Source organism: Aptenodytes forsteri, unplaced genomic scaffold (assembly GCF_000699145.1).
Source record: "Aptenodytes forsteri isolate BGI_AS27 unplaced genomic scaffold, ASM69914v1 Scaffold172, whole genome shotgun sequence".
In the NCBI taxonomy this organism is placed as follows: Eukaryota; Metazoa; Chordata; class Aves; order Sphenisciformes; family Spheniscidae; genus Aptenodytes; species Aptenodytes forsteri.
The window spans coordinates 10,196,295-10,202,109 of record NW_008795018.1 but is presented as its reverse complement, the minus strand read 5'-3'; the positions used below and the strand labels follow the sequence as shown (position 1 = coordinate 10,202,109).

General features: G+C 36.4%; 1 protein-coding gene across 1 annotated transcript in view; it reads left to right on the top strand.

Annotated features, from left to right (window-relative positions):
• The window catches only part of AKAP9 (A-kinase anchoring protein 9), a 93,252-nt gene that overhangs the window by 41,483 nt on the left and 45,954 nt on the right, over positions 1-5,815 (top strand). The window lies entirely within an intron of this gene.

Genomic DNA, 5,815 nt, shown 5'->3' with positions numbered 1-5,815 from the left:
GGGGGGAGCGCGAACGGCTGTGTGGTGCTCAGTTGCCAACTGAGGTTAAACCATGACAGTTACTTTTCCCAGTTTATGTACTGAGCATGACGCCACATGGTATGGAATGTCCCTTTGGCCAGTTTGGCTGTGCCCCCTCCCAGCTTCTTGTGCACCTCCAGACTTCTCAGTCGGTAGAGCATGGGAAGCTGAAAAGTCCTTGGCTAGTGTAAGCACTACCTAGCAACAACTAAAACATCAGTGCGTTATCAACTTTGTTCTCATCCTAAATCCAAAACACAGCGCTGTACCAGCTACTAGGAAGGAAATTAACTCTCCCTGCTGAAACCAGGACAATTGCCCAAAGAAATAAAAACGTGTTCTGGTTATGAAGGCAGTGATCACAGGCCGTCACAGTTACGTGTACTGTGGTGTTACCTAGTGCATTCACTGAATCTAGTTCATAGTTATATCATGCCTATCCACAGAACACGTGCTGTTGTTTTTCTCCCTCATTCTCATTTACTGAGAATATTGCTGCCTTTTCTCAGACAATAAATACGTAACTGTATGTACAAAGTGCTAATACATGATTGTTGCCCTTCGCTACTCTCATACGTGCTTGCTCTGCACAGGCCTGTACAATGCACACTACATGCGTTCGCTTTTTGCCTGGTCCTGCACAGTGATGTGTATACTTGTATTTGTTGCTAATTATTGTCGTTAACAATTCTTAATACGGATTACTTGCATTACATATATGTAGAAAAACACAGTTAAGAGAGTAGCTTTATTTGGTATTTTAGAGTGGGTATAATATAGACTTATGCCTAGCTTTCATAATACTACTGTCTAAATGCACAACAGGCCCTGTAATTGGAATGTATTGTTAATTTCTTGTGAAGTCTTCTGGTGAAAGAGTACTCTCCTAAATAGAAGAGAACTGTATTCTGTTCTGCTAGTGGTAAAGGTTGACTGTTTTAACTCGTGTTTGCTATTAGTGTATTTTGAAGAGGCATGTAAGGATTCACTCTTCTGTAACAAAGCAGTTTGTCTGTTATTGTAATGCCCCCCCTTGGTATAGAGCTGTTCACATACCAGTTGTTTATTTCAGTATTCTTTTTTGCATGTTTCCTTACATTCAGAAATAATTATGAAAGGAGGAGAAACCAAAGAAAACAGTGAGGATTAAAGAAGACCCAAGCTTACAGTGACTATAATGGGTGAATGTATAGTTTGTAATGTATCTCTGAGGTTGGATTCACAGTTCTCTTTTTTTTTTTTCCTTTCAGAATGATACAACAGCATCCTTGCTGTGTACATAGTTCTGCCACTGGGGTTAGACAGCCATAGTAGCAGTCGTACTGTTTCATCAGCTGAAGTATTTGATCCTTCTTCAAATGGAATTAGATGACAAATTCTGTTAATGTTTTCAGCAACAGGACTGTTGCTGTTCATTTCCTATACTTCCACTGAATGGCCTGAGAGGACATAAGCGTTTAAAATTTTTTCCCCATTGTTTTCTGGAAGTAAGAAGTAGATAGACACTACTTTTATATTTTAACCTGTGCATGTTGTTGTATTTTCTAATACCTAGCCAAACAGATCTTCCTTTTTAATTACTTAGGAAATTTGTAGGAATAAATTTGTACCAATAAAAATCTAATAATAAAATAGAAAAAATGTGTTTTAATAAAGTGAATTCTTTCTGACCTTTTGAACGTAATCCATATTTATTGACAAGCAAAACTCAGCTTACTGTTATTGCTGAGTTTCAGCATTTTAAGAAGTTGAATCATTAAGGTCACATGCTTATAACCACAGCCTGATTTACAGAGCATGTAGAGGTTTATCTGGGACCTTGCCTAGGTTATAAGCTACCACAGGTTTTTTATTTCTAGCAGAGTGAGTAAAGTTCAAATTTCAGTCATAAAACGTATCATTGGAAGTGAACAGCATTTGTGCAAAGTAATCCAGTGAGTTAATTACATCTGGAGATTTGGGCCAGGAATCATCATGACAGAGCCAGCAGGCTTTGCTGTTCTCCTCCCTCAGATATTGTACCTGGGGTAGAGGGACTGCAGTAGTGCAGGTTGCTCTGGAGAAGCATTCCTTGAATGTTAAATCCTCTTACCTACTTTCTGAGCTCCTTGTTTCCAAACAGTGTACCAAGAACAAGCTAGTAAATAGCATTATACACTGAACCACCATAAAACTGATTTTGTTTGTTTGTTTGTTTGTTTTCAACTTGTAACCCCTAACCTTAATTTCTCAGTGGAATCCCAGGAGTAAACTGAGATACTAGCTCTACATGGTGCAAAATATGTATTGCTTCATAAATGTCAGTTGGCAGCTCATAAACAACTTCTGTATCTGAAACTTCTGAGTAAGCACTGTATAATTAAGCACTTTTCTTAAGATTTAGTGGGCCATGACATCTGACATGCTAAACTGCAAGCTTTGTGGCAAGGAAACAGTATGAACCTTTGTTGGGGGTTTTTTTTGGTTACAAGGAGAAGACATTTTTACTTGGGCCAGTTGTATTCTATTTATTATTTTGTGTCGACTGAAAAAAAAATTGGGGGACAGAGAATTTGATTTTAGTTCTTTTGGGGTGGGAGATTGAACAACAGTATAGGGATTAGTAAAATGGGGGTTAGGCATTCACCTGCCAGTGGTGGTTAATAAGACTTGACAACATTTCTATTTCTTGCTTCCACCACTGAAAATCTTCTGGAAAGATGCTGTACTAAGATGCTGTGTACTAAGACCATTTTCAGGGGAAAAAGATAGGGAGATTTTCACTTTGCAGTTCAGAAGACATTTAACATGAACTCCTGTTCATAAGTGCCACTTTGTAGAAATTATAATCTGGGCATCTACATTTATCATTTGCCATTGATTTTTCTATTTGAGTTGCCAACCCTACAGTATAAGCAGAATTATTACAGGTGTTGTGTGCATTTGATACTTTTTGTTTCCTTTTTTATCTTTGAGAGTAGTAAAGTTTCCATGTGCCAAATTATACTTTAGGTGACAGCTCTCTCTTTCTTTCCTCATTTTTTGTAGTTACATTTCAGGTAAATTGTGATGTTTTGTTCTGAGATTTTTCATATAACAAAATTATATTTTAACTTTGGTTTGTTTTGTATTTATCCAGAAGAAATGGAAGCAAATTACAAAAGAACTGATATAAGCAAAACAGGAGTTTAAAATCTTGTTATTAGTTCTTGGAGGCTAAATTGTACTGTTCTGGTCACTGGCAAGAAGAAGTAATAGTATTAGTGATGCTATTAATTTAAGAGTCATATTCCGGACCTGACTTTTAAAAGATTACATTCTGAGCAGGCATCAGTGTTTTTCTCTAAAAGTTTCAGATAGCCAGAAGTTCAGACAATTTTGCAACAGAAAGCACATTTCTGCAGTTATTTTGTATAATGTTTATTTTTGTATTTGACATACAGTCATCACTGCACAATTCAACTGTACCTATCAAGCAAGTAATTTACTAAAATATAAGGATTATAGGACGTGAATTATGGGTTAAGCCTGAGAAGGAGAACAGGAATGTTACATAGATAATTTGTACTCCATCAAGAAAGAATTAGATTGTGCAATAACTAATATGTCATTGTTTTATCTTGTTTATAACTGTGCTACTGTACTATGGGCTTTTATTTTGTGAGATCTCTGAAGCTAAGCAGGGTCTTACCTGGTCAGTACTTAACATGGGTGGCCTCCAAAGAGCATCAGGTGCTGCAGTAAGTGTGTCAGTAGGGAATATGTTTTCCTTCAGCTCAGTCTTTAATCAATACTTTGGCACAGCATTTGGAAATACTTATGCTGCTGCATGTCCATCTTAAATGCAGGTCCTTTCTACTCTGAGGATATTAAAGCTTCTGCATCACTATTGATATTTTGAGACACCCAGAGCCAACTTAGCCACTGCTAGGGTGACTCCCCTACAGTAGTTTGTGACTGAAGTTCCAAAGTGCAGCAGAAAGTGCTTTGAAATCCTGTGTAGATGAAAGGTGCTATGTGAATGTATATTCTATTCATCTGGTTATTCGTTCCATTCAGGCATATAGTGTGCTTCTGTTTTTTTCCCTTTGCAGTGTGAAAAGAGTTTGTAACATTATATCCTACATATCTAAAAGAAGATATGGAACAGTAATGATATAACTAGAAGAAAAAAAATACGTCTGCATTTAAAAAATCTTAGCAATTATAAGATAAAAGTAAACAAAACCAAACCTTTCTAAATTAAAATTTCTGTACATTAGTTTGTTGTATATGGGTCATATATATAGCTGCATCCATAATGAAATAAATGTGTAGATATTATTATCAGAGTGTTTGCAAATATAAAAGTATAGTAAGTAAACCAGGTGGTTAATCATGTTGCAACTTGTTAAAAAAAACTAAAAACAAACGTGAAAACTAGATTCTGACTTTCTTGCTAGGTTCAAACAACATCAACAAGAGGACTCGTATTTCCAATGTTATTTGCATGCCTGGTTAAGAGGCAAGAGCAAATATAAGGCAATTGTATCCAACAAGAGTACTAACTACGTTTTTAAAGGCAATTTGTAAAATTGACCTATTATAATTTCATTTCAATTTCTGTAACTAAACAAACTGTTCCGGTTCAGCAGTCACAATTCATGGAGTAACCAGGAACTTAAATTCAAAGATAACCCAGTATTGCAACTCTTATTGCTAAACAGGCATGGACTATTCTTAACTCATTTAGTTATACTGCTGTTTTGCAAAAATAAGGGGTTTTTTTGAGAAAACCTTAAGCAAAACCAACATCTAATTTTTTTTTTTAAAAAAACTCACCAAAACATTTACTTTATTTTAAATATATTTCAGAAATATACTTCATTAAAATAAACTGTCTTTTCAAAAAACTTTCCACAATAGCATTTATTTCTGACATTTCAAATCTAACAGCCTAATGACATAACACTTCATTTTTAAAACATGATATCAACAATCGTTATCTACCATCGTGATGTACTACTGTATTGTTATTTCATACTGAAAGTGTGATTTTAAAAGATCTCAGGAATTTGCTTTCACTTGTCTTGCTTAAGTACAGCCCTGAATTCTAAATATGGCAAATTTACTGCTTTCTAGATGAACTGCTATCAGTTTAATACCATAGGCAAACTTTGTGTCTTCTACTTCTCAGACAGTCTGGATAATGCCCTTAAACTGAATCAGACCTCAGGAAGATTGAGAAGTAGGCAGGTGCCAGGTGGCCCATCAGTAGGGACAGTTACAGTCCCCCTGTGCTGTACCTGGTTTGTTCAGCTACCCATTTTCATCAATTTTCAGTTCACTAATAATAACACTGAATTTTGATGTTCTGTATTCTAGTCTGTTTGTCCTGAGAAGTTGTCTGAATTACGTGTGTGTCTTTCCCTTTACTCACTTGAGTCTGTGCTTTTGAATCACTAACTTGAACAGTTTTGTGTTAGTGCACGCTAACATAGCTGGGCATTGGTGAAACAGGGACTGACAGTCTGTTGTTTTGGTTTTTTTTTTAAACCTGGTTGTATTTTAAAGTTGTTGTTGCAAGTTATTCAAAGTAGTAAGGGTTACTGATAGTAACAAAAGGTTTGAAGATGAGCCTCAGAGCTCAAAAGCACACTGAAAGGACGTCTAAAATATTCTCTATGTTAGTATCTCCTTTTCATAGAATAGCTTGGGTTGGAAGGGACCTCTAAAGGTCATCTAGTCCAACCCCCCTGCCGTGGGCAGGGACATCGTCAACTAGATCAGGTTGCTCAGAGCCCCGTCCAACCTGACCTTGAACGTTTCCAGGGAT